This window comes from Prosopis cineraria, unplaced genomic scaffold (genome assembly GCF_029017545.1).
Source record: "Prosopis cineraria cultivar Desert tree isolate PC_DT_omini unplaced genomic scaffold, ASM2901754v1 PC2, whole genome shotgun sequence".
Lineage (NCBI taxonomy): Eukaryota > Viridiplantae > Streptophyta > Magnoliopsida > Fabales > Fabaceae > Prosopis > Prosopis cineraria.
In genome coordinates, this window is record NW_026555333.1 from 27,058,333 (window position 1) to 27,083,875 (window position 25,543).

The 25,543-nt window shown below is 32.4% G+C and overlaps 1 pseudogene; it reads left to right on the top strand.

Annotated features, from left to right (window-relative positions):
- Positions 1-118: 118 nt before the first annotated feature.
- Positions 119-24,409, top strand: LOC129302688 (photosystem II CP47 reaction center protein-like; annotated as a pseudogene).
- Positions 24,410-25,543: the final 1,134 nt, after the last annotated feature.

The following is a 25,543-nucleotide window of genomic DNA, read 5'->3' on the forward strand; positions in this document are numbered from 1 at the left end:
AGTAGGTAAACTTGAAGGGAAAAGAGAAATCACTTTAGGTTTTATTGATTTACTATGTGATGATTATATTGAGAAAGATCATAGATGCAGTATTTATTTCACTCAGGATTAGGTCTCTATGCCAGGTGTTCTACCTATTGCTTCAGGGGGTATTCACGTTTGGCATATACCTGCTCTTACCAAGATCTTTGGAGATGATTCCACACTACAATTCGGGGGGGGGGGAACTTTAAGGAACCCTTGGGAAAATGCACCCAGTGCCATAGCCAACCGAGTAGCTCTAGAAGAATATGTAAAGGCTCGTAATGTGGGACGTGATCTTGCTCGTGAAGGTAATGAAATTATTCATTAGGCTAGCAAATGGAGTCCTAAATTAGCTGCTGCTTGTGAAGTATGGAAAGAAATCAAATTTGAATTCAAAGCAATGTATACTTTGTAATCCAATAATTACCATTTGTTCTATTAATTGAATTGCAATTAAACTCGGCCCAATCTTTTTCTAAAAGGATTGAGCTGAATGCAATACAAAGACACTATTGCATATTATTATATATGTTTGTTGTATATATTTGTATATATATTTGTATATTTTTTAGTGTATATTTTTTGATTAGATTTTTGTTTTATATTCATTTTTGAATATTAATTTATATTAATATAAGTTAATATTAAAAAATGAAAAAAGAAATCTAAATTTTAATAGCTTTATTTATATTTTAAATTTTCTATTTTATAGATAACTATTTATCTAGATATACGAGATCTTAAATACAAAATAGAAGATGAAACAACTTAAGAAACTAGATGAAGGGTGTAGCTTACTAACATACTCTGTGACATCCTTTTTCATGCCTGGCCACCACCAATGACGCTGCATGTCATGATACATCTTAGTAGCACCTAGATGAAGGGTGTAGCTTCTTTGATGCACCTCATCCAACAATTTCTTCCGAATAGACTCATTGTTAGGAATACACACCCTATCTTTAAAAACCACATACCCATCATCACTAAACTAATAGTCCATTATCTCACTATTCTCGATGTCTTGGCTTATTTTTAATAAAATTGGATCTTGAAGCTGAGCATCTCATATCTCTTTCCAAATTTCATTGGAAATAACCGTAGTTTTAAGACCATTCAAGGAGAACTCAGTCATACCCAGAGAAGTCTCAACCAAAGACTCCATCAATCTATGCTCTCGAACCATTAAATAGGCTACATGTAAGGTCTTGTGACTAAGAGCATCTGCTACCACATTTGCTTTCCCCGGATGATACTTAAAATGAAAATTATAATCTTTAAGAAACTCCATCTAACGTCTCTGTCTCATGTTTAGCTCTTTTTGATCCACCAGGTACTTGAGACTTTTATGGTCGCTCATTACCTTGAACTCTGTTCCATAAAGATAATGATGCTAGATCTTCAATGCAAAGACCACCGTAGCTAACTTGAGATCATGCATCAGATAATTTTTCTCATGTGCCCTAAGTTGTCGAGATGCATATGCCACTGCCCTCTCATCTTGCATTAGAACACAACCAAGACCCTTATGAGAGGCATCAGTATACACATCATAGGGCTTTTGAGGATCCAGAATCACCAACATTGGAGTTGTTGTTAACCTTTCTTTCAACTCAAGAAAAGCTGTCTCGCACCTATCATCCTAGATAAATGGCCTATCCTTCCTTGTGAGTCTAGTCAAAGGCATAGAAATCTAAGAGAAACCTTTGATAAAACGTCGGTAGTAACCTGCTAATCCCAAAAAACTACGGATCTCTGTTATTGATTTTGGTCTTTCCCATTGCAAGACCACTTCAACCTTATATGGATCAACTACAATACCATTTGTCGACATAATATGTCCCAAGAACCTAATTTCTCTCATCCAAAACTCGCACTTACTGAGCTTGGCATATAGCTTATGATCTTGCAAAAACCTTAGGACAATCCTCAAGTGTCTGGCATGCTGCTCCTCATCTTTAAAGTAGATCAATATATCATCAATCAAAACCACCACAAACTGATCCAAGAAAGGTCAAAAAATGCGGTTCATATAGTCCATGAAAACCATAGGGCATTAGTTAGCCTGAATGGCATAAGCAAAAACTCATAATGACCATATCGAGTCCTGAAAGCCGTCTTCGCCACATCCTTCTCACTAACCCTTAGTTGATGGTACCCTGAACGTAAATCAATCTTAGAGAAAATCGTGGCACCAACCAACTGATCTAAGAGATCATCGATGTGAGGAAGTGGGTACTTGTTCTTCACCGTAACCTTATTTAACTGCCTGTAATCGATACAAAATCTCAAACTACCATCTTTCTTCTTCACAAATAAGACAGGGGATCCCTAAGGAGAAATACTGGGTCTAATATATCCCTTATCTAACAGTTCCTCAAGTTGCTTCTTTAACTCAGCTAACTCTAAAGGAGCCAATCTATAGGGAGCCTTTGAAATTAGTTGAGTCCCCGATACTAGGTCAATCAAGAATTCAACCTCATGCTTTGGAGGTAATCCTGACACATCCTTTGAAAACACCTCTGAGAACTCCCTAACAACCTCAATTTCATCCACTACACCTGTCTCAGACCCTTGGGTAGTGAGCACTACCACGTAAGCCTCACAACCCTGCTCAATCAACCTTTCAGCTTGTAAAGAAGAAATAAAACAAGAATGACCAAGGTATTCCTCAATTACCTCCAATACTTCTACCAAAGTCACTGTCTTAGCCACACAATCTAAGACAGCACCATAAGCTATCAACCAATCCATACCAATAATTAAATCAATCCCTTGTATAGGTAATTTGATCACATTTACCTAAGTCGATTGCCCATTAAAAGTTATCTTAGTCCTACACACCACACTGGATCGACCAACCAAACCAGAAGTAAAGGAAACTTCTATATCACGGGGCAACTGGTCAACAGGCATACCTATTCTATCTAAGCGCTCGATAAAAGTAAAAGAATGCGTCACACCACAATCAAATAAAGCTTCTAAATCGAGGCCATAGATAGAAACCATACCAGTGATTAGATTCGATGACTTCCTAGCCTCCTCCTGAGATACTGTATACACTCAATCAAGAATCACATTCCTTCAGTCCGAGCTCTCATGCAAATCAGGGCAGTCATAGATCAAATGGCCTAACTTTCCACACTTGTAGCAAGCAAAGCAGCGACCAAAATGGACCCTACCACATCTATCGCAAGGTAACCTCGCTGTGTTTAGAATTAGGGCCTGACTGGCCTGTAAAGAACGTGTTGGAGCATTCCCAAAGAAACAAGAACCCCCAGATCTCATATTACCACCTCGATTACCTTAAAATCTTGAACCCCTATTTAAATTCTGATTACCAGAAGCAGAAGAAAACTCGGCTCTAAAGGAGCCACCAGAAGAAAAACTAGAGCTAAAACCCATTCTCTTAGATACACCACCAGTAGGAGCCAACCCAGAAGAAAATCGACCTCGTGTATCCCTACTCTGACTACTCTCTATGTCTCGGCCTCGGCGAGCGGCAATCCTCAGACAATTGCACATCTCATCATATGTCACCTCGCCCAACAAAAATAGCTACTGGTGGTATTCTGGCCTCATCTTTTCTAATAACCTCTTTGCTTTCCACTTGCTATCATTAAAAGCCTTCAGATATGTTGAGAACTTAGACAGCTGATTGAATTTTCTCATAAAAGTCTCCTCGTCTAAGACCCCCTACTGAAATGCATGAAACTCTGCGTCTTTCTCATCTTTGAAAGCTGGTGGAAAGTAAAAATCATAAAATCTTTCTTTAAATTCAGCCCAAGACATATATCTTCCATCTGTGGGCTTAACAGAATCCTACTAATACTTGGCTTCACCAACAAGCTGCATTGTAGCCAAGATAACCCTCTGCTCAGATGTACACCTCACAACAGTAAATAACTGCTCCATTCGATCTAACCACTCCTCAGCTTTCCTATTAAGCATACTACTATCATATATGGTAGGATTAGAGCAAGAGAATTCCTTCCAAGGTCTGGATATCTCATCTTCTCGGTTATCAGCAATCGGTCCCTGAGCTCCCACAGCTAGGGGTGAGCAAAACCGAACCGAAACCGAAAATCGAACCGAATCGAATCGAATTTTGTCTATTTGATTCGGTCTATTTGATTTTTCGGTTCGATTCGGTTTTTTTATTTTAAATATTTCGGTTGATCGGTTCGATTCGGTTAGTAAAATTTAAAATCGAATAGACCGAACCGACCGAATTATATATAATTTATTAATTTATAAATTATATTTAATTTATAAATTATTTTATTTTTATTTTTATTTTTTATTTTAATAAAGAATAAAAAATAATAACATCACTTGAAACCCCATTTCAATCAGTCACTCTCATCAGTAGGTATTGTGACTGAATTATGAGGCTATTATTTAATCATCGGTGTTTATTTATGGTTGTTTATTTGATTATTCATGTCTTTATAATATTTGGGCTTTATGTCATATGAGTATAATTAGAATGGGCTCATATTGAAAAAAACGAAAAGAAAAAAAGGCCCAATTTTATAGTGTTGTTTGTTTTAATATTTAAAAATTAGGCCCAAACCGAAAAACCGAATTAACCGACCGAACCGAATTATCAAATTTCGGTTCGGTCCTTGTTCTGTTCGATTGGCTTGTTCGGTTCGATTCGGTTTTCATTTTCAGTGTTATTCGATCGATCAGTTCTGCATATTTTGAGACCGAACCGAACCGAACCGACCTATGCTCACCCCTACCCACAGCACTAGAAGATCCCTGCCCAGCACCTAGGTCAACATGTTGATCTGGAATAGTACGACCTCTAAGATTTTATTGTATATCCACCATCACTTCAAGTAGCCTAGCCATGACTGCATCCGTCCCCTATGGTGGTGGTGGAGGTGGAGGCAAAGGAGGTAGAGGTGGTAATCATTCCTCATTCCTCGATCTAGCCCTTCCCCTTCAAGCCATATTAGAACTGAAAGGTGTACGGCCATAAGCGTATGGACCTTTCTGCCCTCCTAAAGGAATAAGCCAGAGAAAGAAAAACAATATTAGTCCAGGTTAGTGGGAGAAGGGAAAGAGCATAAGAGTAATGTATTTAAGGTGCCAAGTAGGAAAGAGGAATCATAAACCTAAAACTGATACCAAATGTAACACTTACCCCGAGTGTTATCCAAAAATCACATAATTCAAATAAACTAAGTGTGGTTAAAGAGTTGATCCTCTAACCAACTTAAGACATAAATGATTTAAAACCTTAAAAAAAATTTATAGGTTCTACCTATAGCGCACGAAAGCAAGCTAGATGAAAGTGGAATAAAAAGATGTCATGACAGCATTAAATTGTTGTCATGATAGCCTTCCTAGGCCAACTTCCGGGAGGCACCGTTCCATTATTCGACCTCCGATTGAAGTAATTTTAAAGCTCACACATCAAATTCAAAGGATACTATAAGTGTACCAAATTTTAAAAAGATCTAAAGGTCGGATTAAAAATTAAACATGTTAAAAGATTGGCTATTTTTGCTGTCATGTCATGACAGCTACAGCACGTACGGACTAACTTCAGGAGTGCACCATTTCATCATCTGACCTCCGATCAGAGTGATTCCAAAGCCCATATGTCACTTTTAAATAGTACTATTAGCATACCAAATTTTAGAAAGATTCAACAGACGGATTGAATTTCATGCATGTTGCAACATTATCAATTATTGCTGTCATGACAGCACTTTTGCTATCATGACAGCTCCTCCGGACCAAATTCTAGAGTGCTCCATTTCTCTATCCCATATCTGATTGATGTGATTCTAAAGCCCACACAAAGCTTATAAAAGGTTTTACTTGTGACCCAAATTGTAAAGAAATCCAATGGTCAGATTAAGATTTGGACACCCGGATGCAAAAGTGCAATTTTTTTTGGTAAAAATCATTTTCAAAATTGTCCAAATCTCATCCTAATGGTCACAAACTTGTGGAAACACTTTGAACACGTCAAATAGGACTAAAAACACTCGATAGAACATTTAAATGATAGAAAAACCCTTTATACCAAAATTTGACCACCTGGGTGCCATTTTTCAAAATGCACCATAAACCCCCAAAATGCACAAATCACACAAGAGTGGCCAAAAACTATTTCAAATATCATATACACATATGAATACACACGCTAAACATTTTCACTTGGCTCAGAGATCTCTGTGGGGCCCACGCACCCATTCTCTCTATCCAAGGTATATGTTTGCCCATAACACACCATTTACAATGCAACCATTTTGCATTTGCTTATGGAATTACATATATACCAAAATAAATATTTTCTTGTAGTGAAAACTTGGTCTACTAAATAAATCCATCAAAACCACACACCATAGCCAAGTTTCCTAGCCACAAGTCTACAAGCAGATAAAAATTCATACACAAGCCATACAATTCACACATACTCATGCATATATACATAATCATATCCTACTGGCACCCTAATCCTAAATACATTGTAGTAGATTTACTCAAAAAAAAAGGGATTGCAGTTCTTTACAATTCACAAACAACCCCTAGCTCTGCTCCTTTCCCCGTCCTCCACTAGTTCCTTCGCCTAGACCTAGAAATATTGAAAAGAAATAGGTGAGACAAATACTGTCTCAGTAACAGAGAAATCTATATTGATTATTACAAAGTAAGCCATAATCGAATAAACAAATAATAAATTCAACATAGTATATAATTTAGCCATTTAAAATGCATGAATACATGACGTAGGCCGGTATGGCCTTTCATGACTAACAGAATGCCCCCTGGCACTCTTTAACTCGCAGGTAAACCTTATACCTACTTGTACCTCCACAGGCACAAAACATAATCTAAGGCATGATCCAATCCACCGAACCGCCTATGCCCCTTCGACATGAATCTTAAGCAGTCAAAGCTAACTCCCTCCCAGAGCCAGCCTGACTTACTCTCCATGTAAGGGCTACCTTGGCCTAGGCACTCAACCTCACACTTCATATGTCAGATTCCCTCCCCTATTGAGAGGTGTCGAACACTCAATACACTAACCACTTTAGTACACTGAGCCCACAATACGTAAGGCAACACTGAGTACTGGCAGTGTGCCATAGAATATCAAAAGTCAACACCTTCTCATTGGTGAACTCCTACTGAGATCATGCCTTTCATTCACATCTACCTTTCTCGAGTATTGACCAATTCAATACTCTAAGGTAGTATAACATTTATAAATCTCCCTTAAACGGTTCCTTAGCTTATCTAAGGTACTTTACTTAATTACACTTCCTTAAGTGTAACTTTTATTCTTTATGATTACAATACATGCAAACAAATTTTGTTTCCATAAAAACATTGTTGTTAAACAATTAGAAAATATATTTACACTATAATCAAACTAGTACCCCATAACCCCTTATAAAGCACATTTAATCTTTTAAAACATGTAATGCATGATAGCTAGTAATATTTATTCAAAAGCTAAAACAAAGTAATAAGAAATATAAATTCCCGTGTTACTTCAACCCTTTGGTACCAAAAGGGTTCCCTTATACAAAATAGGACTTGGCTTTTTCCTTAACTTTCGAACAAATTCCACCAATAATCCCTACAACATATAAATAATCCATATCACTTATCATGACAAATAGCATTAATAAAGATTATATAACTCATATCACACAACTTGGGTCAATGAGTCATAATCCATCCTAATGGTCCATATATTAAACCAACCATTCACATAGTATCACCTAACCACCAAAACCATTTATTAGCCATCACTAGGCTAATTTTCAATTTATATAATTTTTAATCAATTAAAAACATTCACTTAGTGTCACCAACTTTCACCATTAGCCCTTATAATGAAAACCAAACCTTAATTTAAATCTTATTGGGCTCAAATGGTAAAATTATAACTAAATAAATAGACTTAAATCATTGAAGAGAAAAACCCAACCTCTTGGGGTTTGATTTGTGCCCAAAACACCTCTTTTCATCCAATTATCCACTCAAAACATTAGAACACCATATAGGAACTCAAAACATCCTCCCTAAGATCCAAAGAAATAAAAGCTTACAAGAATAAAGCCTTTGGGATCAAAATCTAGAAATTTCCTCTTCCAAAAATTGAAAAAAATCAAGAGGAAGGGAAAAGGATTGAAGTAGAGAGTTTACCTATCATGTAGCTGAGCTCGCAACGGTCACAAAGCCTCCTAGATCGAAGCCTAACTCCCTCTCTTTCTCCTTTCTTCTTCCCCTCTCTCTCTCTCACGCGTTTCCTTTCTTTTTCTTGTTTCATTTCTGCATTTCTGCGTCTGGTTTTTGTTTAAAAAAGCTGATATAAGACTTTGTGGAAAATTACAAGAAAGGGCCCAACATTTTTTATTATAGCACAAAAGCCCGAGTCAACTTTGGTAATTTTTTCCATGGCTAAAAATCAAATAAAACCAAACTTTTGCTGAGAAAAATTTAAACTTTGGACCTCTATCAAATTATTCTAAATTTTAATTTAATTATAGATATTTTATTTTATTTTTTTAAAATAAATTCGAGTCTTAAAATTTTTAGGATGTTACAGGTAGGCCCTGTTTATGGTCAGAAATATAATGAAATCACCTTTCCTATTCTTTCCCCCATTCTTGCCACTAAGAGAGATGTTCACTTCTTAAAACATCCAATATACATAGGTGGGAATAGGGGAAGGGGGCAGCTTTATCCCGACAAGAGCAAGAGTAGTAATAATATTTATAATGCTACAACAGCAGGTATGGTAAACAAAATTATATGAAAAGAAAAGGTGGGATATGAAATAACTATAGTAGATACATTGAATGGTCACGAAGTGATTGATATTATACCTCTAGGACTAGAACTTCTTATTTTAAAGGGTGAATCTATCAAACTTGATCAACCATTAATGAGTAATCCTAATGTGGGTGGATTTGGTCAGGGGGATGCGGAAATAGTACTTTAAGATCATTATGTGTCCAAGGTCTCTTGTTCTTCGTGGCATCTGTTATTTTGGCACAAATCTTTTTGGTTCTTAAAAAGAAATAGTTCGAGAAGGTTCAATTATCTGAAATGAATTTATAGGTTTGTAGATTTATCAACATATTAAATTCTAAGAATAATAAGATTTTTTATTGATAATTATGTAATTATGTATAATAAAAAGATTATGAAAATCCCCTTGCTTGTTTCTATTTTTTTTCTACCATATCTAGAGAATTCACCACAGTACTAATCAGTCATAGTATGTATATTGTGAAGAAGACTATTTGACTTTACCTATTTTTTGTTTCTTTGTTTTATTGGTTCACCCCTAAGAAATTGGAGCACAATAATTATGTCACTGTTTTTGGATTTCAATGTCATAGAATATAAATATATTCAATTAATAGTTTGAATAGTTTTTGTTTTTCTATTTGACTATAAGAAAATTCAACTCAATATTAAACATAAGATAAATAAGTGGGGAATATTAAGTACAGTATAAATAGAAATTGAAAAAACAGGATTTTAGGAGGGATTATTTGTCTTCCTAGAACCCTTCTTGTTTATGTCAAAACATTCTCCAAAATATTAATATAATAATGCCTATTGATCTCGTTCATAAAAGAATCCTATTCTTTTCTTAGTTTAGATTTTTTCTGAGTTTTCATTTGAACCTTTGTGACATAGACTTTTTTTTATTACATATAAGCATATAACATATAAGTACTAGGAGTAGTCGACAAACAAAAAAGAGAAGGAATCTTATAGAACAAATAGGACTTCTTCAAAAAATATTATATACTTCAATTTAAAATAAGATTCTTTTAGCATAGAAGGGGTTCACTTCGCATGATATGTGATTGATAGAAAAAATATAAAAAATAGAAATAGAAATATAAAAATAGAAATAAAATAAAAATAGAAATATATATAATAATGAAAATGAAAAAATTACTATTCCAATTTATTACAATACAATATATTTATTGCATTTTCTATTTACTATTGTTTTTTATTTTTTTATTTGTGTTTATGCCACCCAGAAAAAGGAAACCAAGTGATTTCTTCTTTGTTTTCCTTTCGTTTTCTTTATTTTAACTTTGAAAGTATGGACAGATATTATCGAGGAAGAGATGTTTTGAATCAATTAATTAAATTCATTTTTAAACAAAATGGAGTTTTTTGAAACATCAAAAAAAGTTTTCTATTTTGTCATTTATATGAATAAAAAATCTTATGATTATTAAGCACTCAACAGGACTCCCTCTTTCTTCACTTTGACGAGAGGTAGTCTTGTTGAGTGCTTACGCTTTCATTTTGAAAACTCAGTTCAGCCGATTACCCAATTACTATAGGGATGAACCCAATCCGGAATATGAACCATAAAAGAAAATACCAATTAAACCGATCATAGGAATACCAGTTATAATACCTATTATTCAAAGAGGAATTCTTCCAGTAGTATTAGCCATTTATCCCACTTTCCTCCACATTTCATCAAGTAGTCATGCTAGTGACATAAACAGTCATAGATAATTATGAAATGATATCCTTTCGAAGGGGATAAGAGAATTCCTAATATATATTTACTATTGCCTTAATTGAAGAAATAATTAGAAAATAAAATAGCAAGTACAAAAATGAGTGATAACCCCTAATATAGACTAGTACGATTCAATTTAACATTTTGTTCGTTTGGGTTTGATTGTGTTGTAGCTCTATAATTCAGATTATGTTTATCGTTAGATGAATTACATTGCTGATATTAACCCTAAAAAAGAAATGGTGGGTACCGCTAGTCCATGAATAGCCAAACATCATACTATAAAAATAGGATAGGTTCTATCTATAGTCATTGGGGCCTCCTAAAAAGATATACTAAATTCATCGAGTTGTTCTAAAGGATCAAAATGACCAGTTATTAATGGACTTCTTTGTTGGCTCTTTATAAAATACTCATTGGGATGAGGGCTTTCAAATACATTGTAAGCTAAATCTGTGCTGACAAATAATCAACCCACAATGAATAGGGAGGGTATAGTAATGCTATGAATAACCCAATATCGAATACTGGTAATAATATCAGTAAAAGAATGTTCTCCTATGCTTCTAGACATGTCGAGCTCCACATATTATTGTACAGTCAAAGGGGGATCAATTCCATAAAAGATGAGATTAGTACGTAGAAATTTACTGAAATTCAATCTTTGTTAGTTGTACCAAGGGTGTCTTTAGAGTATACTGAATCAATATAGCTATCCTTCTTCTGACACAGCAATGCAATTTCACAATCAATAGTGAGATCAAGTACTAGATAATTTTTTTCTTCTTTTCTTGTTGCTTGTCACAATGTACTCAATAGAGAATTCCTCCATTTTTAATAGTATAAGATCAGGGTTTTCTACATTATTAGCTTTGGACTAGAAATTAAGGATCAAATAAAATGTGAATCTGCCATTACAGATTTTTTTCTAAAAATTCATAGAGGAGATTATCATATCAAATTTCTATAATTCAATTAGATGCGAAATCTAGAAATATAGTTTTTGTGGTTGTAAAAGATGTTTTTTGTTGGAACCTCCTCTTTTTTTATTAAAAAAAGGGGGTTAGTTTTCCAATAAAAAGTAACAATAATAGTAGTAATAGATAGTTTTTAATGGAAGAAGAATAACAAAAAATTTCATTTTATTTTTAAGAAGAGTTTTATTAATATTCAATTCGTGGCACGTGCATTGTTGTTCTTGCATTACACCTAAAAGACTCCTTCTTGGCTTAATTACTTAATTACAAGGATAGAGCTTTATCTTATATTAAAATAAGGAAAGAGCAAAAAATGTAAAACCCTAGTTTCGAGCAATTTAATACCTTTTTTCTTCTTGTTGGAGATATTATGAGAATGGAACCTACTACAAAATACAATGAGTTAAAATCAAAGTAAAAAAGTAAAGTAAAGGACATTATAAAGTCACTTTTCTTTTGGTCTAAAAAAATGGATTAGATATAATGCAAATTAATAATAAAAAATAAAAAAGGATCAAAATAGATATTTTTTTTTATTTTATTCTATATTAATCCAAAGAAAAAAGGAGTTTTCTTTTTTTTTAACTGAATGAAATTACACAACAAAGTTCTTATTCTTATAATAAAAGAATCTTATTATATTAGTTTACTCAACTTAAGAGTTGTTCAATGAATCTATTGATTTGGAATCACAGGATGGGTAAATGTCATAGATGATGAATCGATTTCTTACCTATGTCACTATATTTTTGTTCATCTATACTGATTGATTGTTGAATCAAAAACTTTCAATTGTATTTTTCAAGTGGTATTTTTTTTATTTTACTATATTTCTTTCAAAAATGGAAACTTAGGGAAGTTGTAACACTTGCCCCGAGTGTTATTCAAAAATCACATAATTTAAATAAACTAAGTGTGGTTAAGGAGTTGATCCTCTAACTAACTTAAGACATAAATCATTTAAAACCTTAAAAGAAATTTATAGGTTATACCCACAGTGCACGGAAGCAAGCTAAATGAAAGTGGAATAAAAAGATACTGTCATGACAGCATTAAATTGTTGTCATGACAGCCCTCCTGGGCCAATTTTTGAGAGGCATCATTCCATCATTTGACCTCTGATCGAAGTGATTTTAAAGCTCACACGTCAAATTCAAAGGGTACTATAAGTATACCAAATTTTAAAAGGATCCAACGGTCGGATTAAAAATTAGACATGTTAAAAGATTGGCTATTTTTGTTGTCATGACAGCAACTCCGGACTAACTTCCGGGGTGCACCATTTCATCATCTGACCTTCGATTGAAGTGATTCTAAATCCCACATGTCACTTTTAAATAGTAATATTATCATACCAAATTTTAAAAAGATCTAACAGATGGATTGAATTTCGTGCATGTTGCAACATTATCAATTATTGCATGACAGCACTTTTGCTGTCATGACAGCTCTTCTGGACCAACTTTCAGAGTGCGCCATTCTTCGTCTAGTATCTGATCGATATGATTCCAAAGCCCACATGAAGCTTATAAAAGGTTTTACTTGTAACCCAAATTTTATAGAAATTCAACGGTCAGATTAAGATATGGACACTCGGATGCAAAAGTACAATTTTTTGGTAAAAATCATTTTCAAAATTCTCCAAATCTCATCTTAATGGTTACAAACTTGTGAGAATACTTTGGACACGTCAAATATGACTAAAAACACCTAATAGAACATTTAAATGATAGAAAAATCATTTATACCAAAATTTGATCACCTAGGTGCCATTTCTCAAAATGGACCCTAAACCCCCAAAATGCACAAATCACACAAGAGTGGCCAAAAACTATTCCAAATATCATATATACATATGAATACACATGCTAAACATTTTTACTTGGCTCACGCACCCACTCTCTCTATCCAAGGTGTATGTTTGTCATAGCACACCATTTCCAATGCAACCACTTTGCATTTACTTGTGGAATCACATATATACCAAAATAAATATTTGCTTGTAGTGAAAACTTGGTCTACTAAATAAATCCATTAAAACCACACACCATAGCCAAGTTTCCTAGACACAAGTCTACAAGCAAACAAAAATTCATACACAAGCCATACAATCCACACATACTCACGCACATATACATAATCATATCCTACTGGCACCCTAATCCGAAATACATTACAATAGATTTGCTCAAAAGAAAGGGGTTGCAGTTCTTTACAATCCACAAACAACCCCTAGCTCTGCACCTTTCCCCGTTAGGATAGAATATTGATCGGTTAGGATAGAATAGAAAAACTCCATTCACTATCTTAAAACTTAAAAAATTGAATCTATTAATAATAATAAATATCCTTTTATTATGTATCACATTTATGGTTTCTGTTGGTGCAAATCCAATCATCTCAATTTGAAATTTCAGATGAGAAAGACTTTGCCATTGGTAGCAAATTCTTATCTATTAAGTAGGGGAAATTCTATTTCAAAATGAAGAAGTGAAAATATTATGCCCTTATTCTTGCAAGAACGGACTAAGAGGGTCAGCTCCCCAGCTAATCTTCATATTTAAATGCCGTCACTATATAGTTAGCTTTCATTGTGAAGGACTTTTTACTAGCTATTTCATGGGTATAGCCAAAGAGTGTAAACTATACAATTTAATAATAACATTGATTAAATGAGAGAAGGGGCTCCGGTGTATAGAGAGGACCTCACCATTTAAGAAGTAACCATAAAAATGATAGAATCCATTATTTCTTTATCCATTTCTATTTAATTGTTAATTAAATATGCTTTTTTGATACCTAGTATCAATACAATTTCCCATTTCGAGGTTAAATGCTTAGAAATAAAAAGAAAAAACCCTAGTTAGGAAGGTTATAATAGCAAAAGCCATAGGAATCTTTTATTTTATAAATTGAAAAAATTCATTTTTATTATTAATCCACTATAGTAAAGGGAAAGGAAAAGAATAACTAAAATAAAAGAAATCAAATAGTTATTCATCAAAGTTTGATTTATTCATTGACCAGAATTAAACGAGGATATATAGCTCAGAAACATAGGACAAAAATTCATTTATTTACATCAAGTTTTCAAAGGACTCATTCAAGACTTACTTGAACTATTACTCAATAGAAAATAAAAGCTTTAGTTTTAGCTCATCGGGATAAAGATAGGAAAAAAGTTTTCATCGTTTGTGGATCAGTTGAATAAATGCAGTAATTTGAGAGAATCAAGAAAAAGTGTAATATAGTTATAGTAGTTTGATGTATAATCTGTACAAGAGGCAGTTGCTTTTAATCATAAAATACTTTCACAAATAGCTATATTAAATAAGAATTGTCTTTATATGATTTCCAATGGGATCATAAAACAAAAATTCCCCAGAGACTGAACTCCCGGAAGGTAGAGTAGAGATTTGTATGATAAAATAGAATCATATGATAAAGTCATCAAAATGAGCAACCACATTCAATAAAAAAATATTTTTCTTCTTCACCGATTTCCTTTTTTCTTACATACAACACAATAATCAAAATTGGATTGTCATAGTTTTCGAACAAAACATCAATCCACATTTGATTTGAGTTTCAACTGGAATTTGAATTCAATTAAAGACTAATCCTATTTTCTTTTTTGTTGTTTTAAGACCTATAGTTCTAGCGGACGACTCGCTTTTTTCAAATTTTTTTTCATTATTAAGAAAAGGTAACGAAGATAAAATATAAGCTTATTTTATAGCAATTGTAATTAATTGTTGTTGTTTTAAGGTCAATCTATTCACCCGTCTAGATAATATTTTTCCCTGTTCACTAATAACTTGACTAATTAAACTCATGTTTTTATAATCAATTCGATCCCCCGATTGGATCAGGGGCAAATGTCTACGAAAAGATCGCTTGGATTTAAGAAAGAGTCACTTAGATTTATCCATAATTTGTTTATTCCTTATCCGGAGAATCATAATTTGTAAGAAATAGGATTTTCTTTGTTCCTATTTTTTATTCTTATATTTTGAATTTTATTTTCATTTTTAATATTGATATTGAAATACCAATATTGAAAAATCTTTTTAAATATATTATATAATAAATATATAGTATTATTAATTATATATACAAATATACAATTTCTAATTATATGTTATATAAACAATCTCTTCTAAGTTTAGAACAATATGAAAAAATATATCATTTTTCATGTTCCTTTGAGGGGTCACACATAAATGATCCATTTTCTCTATTTCTTTATCTCCCCTTCGATCGTATGTTTGCAATAATAGGGACAGAATTTTCTCAATTCCAATCGACTAGGCATATTGTGTTGATTCTTTTGAGTAATATATCGAGAAATACTCGTTGATTTCTTATTAACACTATTTTGAACACAACTAGTACATTCCAAAATAATCCCTATTTGGATATCTTTACCTTTAGCCATGAACCTCCTTTGTGTTTTTGATTCACTTAACTCTTCTATTTTACGATTTGAATGGGAAAGGAACAAAAAATAAACTAATAGAAGTTGCTAACTTGAAATCCAATTATGAAGGATCTCATTCCAATCAATAATCAATATAGTCAGTATAGTATAAGTGTAGTAATAATTAAGTAATACAATGATTTCTAACTATATTTAGAATCACAATACAATATTTTTGTTTTCATTTAAGTATCCTGTATGATATTCTTGCCCTGCCTTAGCCATTCCATTTCCATTTATGTTCTCACCCTCTTATTTAATAGATTAATAGAAATGAAATTGATTATTAATAAAATTTTGAATTTCTTATTAATTAAATTCATCTTATTAATTAAATTCAATTGAAGCCTGGACCAAATTTTGAGTTTTATTAAAGCCGAATCCAACTTTATTCTTTCTCTTCTCTAACTTTTAAAAATCAAAAAAGAAAAAAGAAGGAGATAAGAGGATTAATCATGGATATTTGATTATATCTCTAATCTTCTTCACCCCTTCCCATGTCACTAACTAGAATGAAAAAAGGGGAATACCAATGCATCTGGGAATAAACGATTGATCTCTATCAATAGACTTGCGAAAGCACCGATCCATAGAGTACTTACCACTGGTGCCATGGAGAGATATGTTTTTAGATCTCGCATTTAAAATCCTCCTTCTTTATTCTTAATTCTTATTCTTTATTGCAATTTGTACTATATAATTACAAATATGAATATGATGGGATGGTTATTTAATTAATAATGACTTGTATTACGTCAAATTATTAATTCAAATTGAAATGTATAATGATTCATTAGATATTCTTTTTTTTAACAAAAAAAAGAGGTCCATTTCTTCTCTACCCAAGCATTCCCTAAAAATATTCAATTTTTTTAGATGGATTTCATATGCATATACTTTTATTATTATTATAATATATGTTATATGATATGAAACTAAAAAAGAAAAAAAAAACAGCAGGATAATTTATATATATCAATAGAGAAAATCAAGATATGGAAAACAAGATAAAGATTCTTTACAATGACACTATAAACCAATTGAAAGGGATGTACTTTAGTAGTGCATTTGTTTTAGGTACAAAATGTCACAGGTTCAAATCCTATCATCCCTATCCCTAACTATTACTTATCTTATGAGCAATAATAAGGGATCAATTGAGACCAATTAAAAATAGACCATACATACTCAATAGAAATAGATGGATATTCTATCAATATATATATATATATATTTATTTATTTATATATTATGAGAGTTCTATATATATATAGATTATGATAGTATGTGCTTGCAAGATGAATTGGGGTCACATAACTTGATTTTATCAAAATAAAGTGCTCTTAGTTCAGTTCAATAGAATGCAGGTCTCTAAAACCCGATGTCGTAGGTTCAAATCCTACAAAGCGTGATTCCATTCTTATTAGATCAAGAATGATATTGAAATAATGGGATAGCAGTCTAAAGTCTTAATTTTACCTCCTGTGGATTAGGATTAAAACAAATAAATAGGAGGTCAATAAAAAAATGTTAATTAATTAAAGGTCCAACTAATCACCATGTTGGTATTGTAAATATGCAATTGCGAATAATCCAGTCAAAGTAATAGGAATTAGACCTAACATGATTCCAAATAAAAAAATTTCAATCATTTTTATTTGTTTGAAAGGAGAAAGAGGGAGGTAATATATATCCTTAAATATTAATCTATATTGCCTATGAATCCCAATGACCAAGAATTAGAAATTGACACAGTAAGGAACTATTGAATATATTGAATATCCCAAAAAGATTTATTTTTATGAATTGTTCATTCAATTAATTTCATAATCTCAAATCAAATAAGTCATATCTTGCTCAGACGATAAATAGAAATGAAGTTATAGTTAAAGCTGCTAGTAGAAAACTGAAATAATTAGTTATAATGGGCATGAAGAAGCTAAATGAAATATGTTCTTTTTATACATATATTTAAAAAGGACTTCTGTAACATCCCAAAAATTTTAAGGCTCGAATTTATTTTAAAAAAATAAAATAAAATATATATAATTAAATTAAAATTTAGAATAATTTGATAGAAATCCAGAGTTTGAATTTTTCTCAGCAAAAGTTTGGTTTTATATGATTTTTAACTATAGAAAAAATTACCAAAGTTAACCCAGGCTTTTGTGTTATAATAAAAAATATTGGGCCCTTTCTTGTAATTTTCCCTAAGTTATTAGATCAGCATTTTAAAAAGCCAAATGAACGCAGAAAATAGAAATGAAAACATAAAGGAACGAAAGGAAATTCACAAGAGGGAAAGAGGAAGAAGAGAAGAGAAAGAGAGGGAGTTAGGCTTAGATCTAGGAGGCTTTGCGACAGTTACAAGCTCGGCTACATGATAGGTAAACTCCCTACTTCAATCCTCTTCTCTTCCTCTTGATTTTTTTTAATTTTTGGAAGAGAAAATTTTTTGATTTTGATCCTAAAGGCTTTATTCTTGTAAGCTTTTGTTTCTTTGGATCATAGGGAGGATGTTTTGAGTTTCTATATAGTGATCTAATATTTTGAGTGGATAATTGGATGAAAAGAGGTGTTTTGGACACAAATTAAACCCTGAGAGATTGGGTTTTGCTCCTCAATGGTTTAAGTCTATTTATTTAGTTATAATTTTTCCATTTGAGCCCAATAAGATTTAAATTAAGGTTTGGTTTTCATTATAAGGGCTAATGGTGAAAGTTGGTGACACTAAGTGAATGTTTTTAATTAATTAAAAATTATATAAATTGGAAATTAGCCTAGTAATGGCTAAAAAATGGTTTTGGTGGTTAGATGATACTATGTGAATGGTTGGTTTAATATATGGACCATTAGGATGGATTATGACTCATTGACTCAAGTTGTGTGGTATGAGTTATAGTCTTCATTAATGCTATTTGTCATGATAAGTGATGTGGATCACTTATATGTTGTAGGCATTGTTGGTGGAATTTGTTCGGAAGTTAAGAAACAAGCCGAGTCCTATTTTGTACAAGAGGAACCCTTTTGGTACCAAAGGGTTGAGGTAACAGGGGAATTTATATTTCTTATTACTTTGTTTTAGCTATTTTTGAATAAATATTACTAGCTATCATGCATTATATGTTTTAAAAGATTAAATGTGCTTTATAAGGGGTTATGAGGTACTACTTTGATTATAGTGCAAATATGTTTTCTAATTGTTTAACAACAATGTTTTTATGGAAATGAGATTTGTTGCATGTATTGTAATCATAAAGAATAGAAGTTGCACTTAAGGAAGTGCTACTAAATAAGGTACCTTAGATAGGCTAAGGAACCATTTAAGGGAGACTTATAAATGTTATACTACCTTAGAGTGTTGAAATGGTCAATACTCGAGAAAGGTAGACATGAATAAAAGACATGATCTCGGTAGGAGTTCACCAATGAGAAGGTGTGGACTTTTGATATTCTATGGCACACTGCCAGTACTCAGTGTTGCCTGCGAGTTAAAGAGTGCCAAGGGGCATTCTGTTGGTCATGGAAGGCCATATCGACCTATGTCATGCATTTTAAATGGTTAAATTATATATTATGTTGAATTTATTATTCGTTTATTCGATTATGGCTTACTTTGTAATAATCAATGTAGATTTTTCTATTACTAAGACTGTGATTGTCTCACCCCTTTCTTTTTAATATTTCTAGGTCCAGGCGAAGGAACCAGTGGAAACGGGGAAAGGAGCAGAGTTAGGGGTTGTTTGTGAATTGTAAAGAACTGAAACCTCTTTCTTTTGAGCAAATCTATTATAATGTATTTAGGATTAGGGTGCCAGTAGGATATGATTATATATATGTGAGTGAGTATGTGTGGATTGTATGGCTTGTGTATGAATTTTTGTTTGTTTGTAGACTTATGGCTAGGAAACTTGGCTATGGTGTGTGGTTTTGATGAATTTATTTAGTAGACTAAGTTTTCACTACAAGCAAATATTTATTTTGGTATATATGTGATTCCACAAGTAAATACAAAGTGGTTGCATTGCAAATGGTGTGCTATGGGCAAACATATACCTTAGATAGAGAGAGTGGGTGCGTGGGCCTTATAGATATCTCTAGGCCAAGTAAAAATATTTAGCATGTGTATTTATATGTGTATATAATATTTAGAATAGTTTTTGGCCACTCTTGTGTGATTTGTGCATTTTGGGGGTTTAGGGTCCATTTTGGGAAATAGCACTTGAGTGGTCAAATTTTGGTATAAAGGATTTTTTTATCATTTAAATGTTCTATTAGGTGGTTTTAGTCCTATTTGATGTATCCAAAGTATTCCTACAAGTTTATGACCATTAGGATGAGATTTGGATAATTTTGAAAATGGTTTTTACCAAAAAACTGTACTTTTGCATCCGGGTGTCCAAATCTTAATCCAACCGTTGGATTTCTCTAAAATTTGGGTCATAAGTAAAACCTTTTATAAGCTTCATGTGGGCTTTAGAATCACATCAATCAGATACTGGACAGAGAAATGGCACACTTCAGAATTTGGTCTAGAGGAGCTGTCATGACAGCAAAAGTGCTGTCATGACAGCAATATTTCTTGATGTTGCAATATCCATGAAATTCAATCCGTCTATTGGATCTTTCCAAAATTTGGCATGCTAATAGTACTATTTAAAAGTGACATGTGGGCTTTAGAATCGCTCCGATCAGAGGTCGAATGATGAAATAGTGCACCCCAAAAGTTAGTCCGAAGGTGTTGTCATGACAGCTTTTTAGCTGTCATAAGCTGTCATGACAGCAAAAATGACCAAACTTTTAACATGTTTAATTTTTAATCTGACCGTTGGATCTTTTTGAAATTTGGTACACTTATAGTACCCTTTGAATGTGACGCATGAGTTTTAAAATTTCTTCAATTGGGGATCGGATGATAGAACGGTGCCTCTCAGAAGTTGGCCTAGGAGGCCTGTCATGACAGCAATTTAATGCTGTCATGATAGTATCTTTTTATTCCACTTTTATCTAGCTTGCTTTCATGCACTATAGGTAGAACCTATAAATTTTTTTAAAAGTTTTTAAGTGATTTATTTCTTAAGTTGGTTAGAAGATCAACTCCTTAACCACACATAGTTTATTTGAATTATGTGATTTTTGAATAACACTTGGGGCGAGTGTTACATATATATAGTTTTATAAGTATAAGTCAAAAAATCTTTTTTTGTCATATTCTTTCATAACATAAAGATTGTTAAAAGCTTTTTGGTATAAAAACAAAAGAGTTTGTGACACTGAAATAGGCTCTTGATAGATCAGATAAAATCAAAAATACCTATTTTCTCATACCACTCTTTTGATACATAATCGAATGGTTTTGAAAAATTTTCACATATCAAATTCGAACTGCCATGCTATTATTGCTCAATATTCATATGGCAAAGGCATAGTCTTCTTTTTTTTCCTCAAATAAAAGGCTCATTGGCACCAAGCATGAGGGAATGCTAGACGTTTAGTAATTTCTCCTCCTATGAGAATAAAAGATCCCATTGAAGCGGCTAATCCCATGCATACTGTCTGTACATCTGGTTGCATAAATTGCATAGTATCATAAATAGCTATTCTAGGTATTATCCATCCTCCTAGAGAATTTATAAACAATACAAATCTTTAGTATTATCCTCTATACTGAGATATACCATAAGGCCAGTAAGTTAATTTGATATCGCACTATCAATCCCCTAGCCTAAAAAAATTAGTATTTCTCGATAAAATCAATTGATTAGGAAAAGATTTTATCCCTTAGGAGCCGTACATGCATCTTTTGATCCAAACGGTTCACCAAAAATTATGAAAAAGAATCAATGCGTAGATTTCAACCCTCTTTCTTTTTTCCTAGCAGACTTTTTTAAACTTCTAACGAAAGGTCTTTTTCTTACATTTTTCAAGAAAGATGACTTTTGACCTGTTTATCTATATTAATCTATATTTAGATTATTCTATATTAATATTTAATAATTCTAGTTGAATATAATAATTATAAAAAAAGAATGTACTAAACACTTATTGAACTAACTTCTCATTGATGTATTGTTTTCATCAAGATTGAATCCAAATCGTGATGTAATTTTCTTGTTTTTGATTGGGCTTCTTCAATTCAATTCTTTTAGGTTTCTGTTCTACTCCAAGTAAAGATCTACCCGATTTGGATTTACACATATAGCACAAATACTCCAATACCACATGTTTTTGCTATGACTTATTTTCTTCACTTTATTTCATATTTTCCAGTAAATAAAAATATATGATATAAGTAGTAATTGTCAATATATTATATTATCAATTACTTTTTTTTTAAATAGAGCCTGGATGCTTCATTTTATTGGTCCAACCACGCCAACCATAAATTAACGTAAATTTCTAATATTAATTTAGATATCCCTCCCAAAAAAGATCAATTACATACTTCATGCTCTAAATTTTTGCTAATTCAATCAATCAATCTTTTAGAGGGTGAAAAAGAGGATATCTCAATCAGGGGAGAGAACAGGGTAATCCCATATGACCCAATATATCTGACAAGTCGCACTATACGTCAACCCAAGATGCATCTTCCTCTCCAGGACTTCAAAAGGGTACTTTTGAAACACCAATAGGCATTAAATGATAAAAGAATTGAATTAACTAGTATATCTCACTTTGATGCAAAAATGTAACAATAGGTTTATTGTCTTAATAATAATTGGTCTTTATCATATTTTATTTATAAATTGAATAAATTTACAAAAAAAAAATTCTAAATACAAAAAGAAAAAGAAGACTGAGTGACTAAAGGAAAATTCTTACGAATAGGTTCTTTGAGTGATGAACAAATATGTTTGTATTCACTGATATGAAGATATAAACACTCATAAAATACAGTCAACCCCTCCTTCCATCATTGCTTATTAGATATAGAATAGATCTGCTTCTTTTGTTCCTACGAATAGAATTCTTCCATTATTACTAAAAAACTAGAACAAATATTAATCCTTTACTTGAGATAATCCACTAAAAAGAGAGGGTCTATAGCATATTTTTTTTACAATGCAATAAAGTTACATAGTGTTCATTTTTTGTTGGTATAAGAGGTATTTTCATGGGTTTACCTTAGTATCGTGTTCATACCATCGTATTAAATGATCCCAGCCGTTTACTTTTTGTCTATATAATGCATATAGCTCTGGTTGTTGGTTGGGCTGGTTTGATGGCTCTATATGAATTAGCTGTTTTTGGTCCCTCTAACCCTGTTCTTGACCCAATGTGGAGACAAGGTATGTTTGTTATACCCTTCATGACTCGTTTAGAAATAACCAATTCATGGGGTGGTTGGAGTATCACAGGAGGGACTATAACAAATCCAAGTATTTAGAGTTACGAAAGTGTGGCCGAGGCATATATTGTGTTTTTTGGCTTATGCTTTTTGGTAGCTATCTAGCATTGGGTATTTTGGGATCTAGAAATAACAGGGTTGTATGGTCCTGGAATATGGGTATATAATCCTTATGGACAAATTAGAAGGGTATAATTAGTAAATCTCGCATGTGGTATGAAAGGTTTTGATCCTTTTATTCGAGGGGGAATAGCCTTTCACCATATTATAGCAGGGACATTGGGCATATTAGTGGGCCTTTTCCATCTTACTATCCATCCACCCCAATGTCTGTACAAAGGATTACATATAGGAAATATTGAAACCATCCTTTCCAGTAGTATCACTACTTTCTTTTTTGTAGCTTTTGTTGTTGCTGGAACTATGTGGTATGGTTCAGCAACTACGCTAATTGAATTATTTAGTCTTACTCATTATCAATGGGATTAAGGATACTTCTAGCAAGAAATATATCAAACAGTTAGTGCTGGGCTAGTTGAAAATCAAAGTTTATCAGAAGCTTGGTCTAGAGTTCCTGAAAAATTAGCCTTTTATGATTATATTGGCAACAATCCGGTGAAAAGGAGATTGTTTAGAGCAGGCTTAATGGACAAAGGGGATGGAATAGCTGTTAGGTGGTTATGACACCCTATCTTTAGAGATAAAGAAGGATGTGAGCTTTTTGTACATCGTATGCCTACTTTTTTTGAAACATTTCTAGTTGTTTTAGTAGATGGCGACGGAATTGTTAGAGTCGATGTTCCTTTTTGAAAGGCGGAATCAAAATATAGTGTCAAACAAGTAGGTGTAACTGTTGAGTTCTATGGTCGCGAACTCAATGGAGTCAGTTATAGTGATCCTGCTATTGTGAAGAAATATGCTAGACGTGCTCAATTGGGTGAGAAATCTGATGATCTTTTCACAGCAATCCAAAAGGTTGGTTTACTTTTGGACATGTTTCGTTTACTCTGTTCTTCTTTTTCGAACACATTTGATATAGCAGTGCCTATTGTGTCAGCTTGACCCTTCATAAGTGGAGACAGAATAAAGCATCCATAATAAAGATGCTTACTGTCTGCTCTTGATTCAACACATTTCCACTGCAATGTCTGAGTGGATGCTCTTACTTTCTCTCGAACCATAATAATCTATTTTGATCAAATTCTTGAATTAGAATTATTTATTTCTCTTGAAATCTGTTCAATGTTTATTTTTCCTTTTACACATGTCTTTTTTTAGGGGGCCTACATCCATTATGTGGCATAGGGGTTACATCCCATATGAAACTTAATAGTATACCACTTCTGCAAATAGCTCTTAATATCGCATCTCTTTTGAGACCAGGACCCTTTATCATGACTTCTGCTTGTTGCATACCTTGATCTGCTACTGTCCGAATAGCATTTCCTATTGTGGTTTGAGCGGCAAAAGGTGTCCCCTTTCTTGTACCCTTGAATCCACAAGTACCGATGAAGGATCAAGAAATAACTTGACCCTATACATCTGTAATAGTCACAATGGTATTATTAAAACTAGCTTGAACATGAATAACTCCCTTTGTTATTTTACGCTCATTCTTATGTGAATCAATTTTTGGTATAGGTTTTTTTCATATTTTATTATCTCATAAATATAAGTCAGAGATATATGGATATATCCATTTCATGTCAAAAGCAGATTCTTTCTATTTTTTAATTTTTTCATTTGATTTCAATATATTTATTATTATTAATTATATTATTATTAATTAATCAATAATTTTTAATTATTAAATATAAAATAAAAAATAGAATTTAATTCAATATCATATTATTTTATTTCTTTTATAAAAATCAAAAAAAGGAAATATAAATAAAATATGAAATTAAAAAAATGAAATAAATATTAAAAATATTAAATATATTATTATATATTAATATATTTGAAAGTAATATATCTTAATATATCTAAAATATTCAAATATTCACAAATATTCAAATATATTCCAAATTAAATTGGAAGATAATTTTTTCATTTTTTTTTCATTTTTTGTGCATCCAGTCAAGCTCCCCTTTTCTTTTTTTGGATTTGTTTTTTTAGAAAGATTATCCTTGTCTTTGTTTATGTCTTGGATTGGAACAAATTACTAT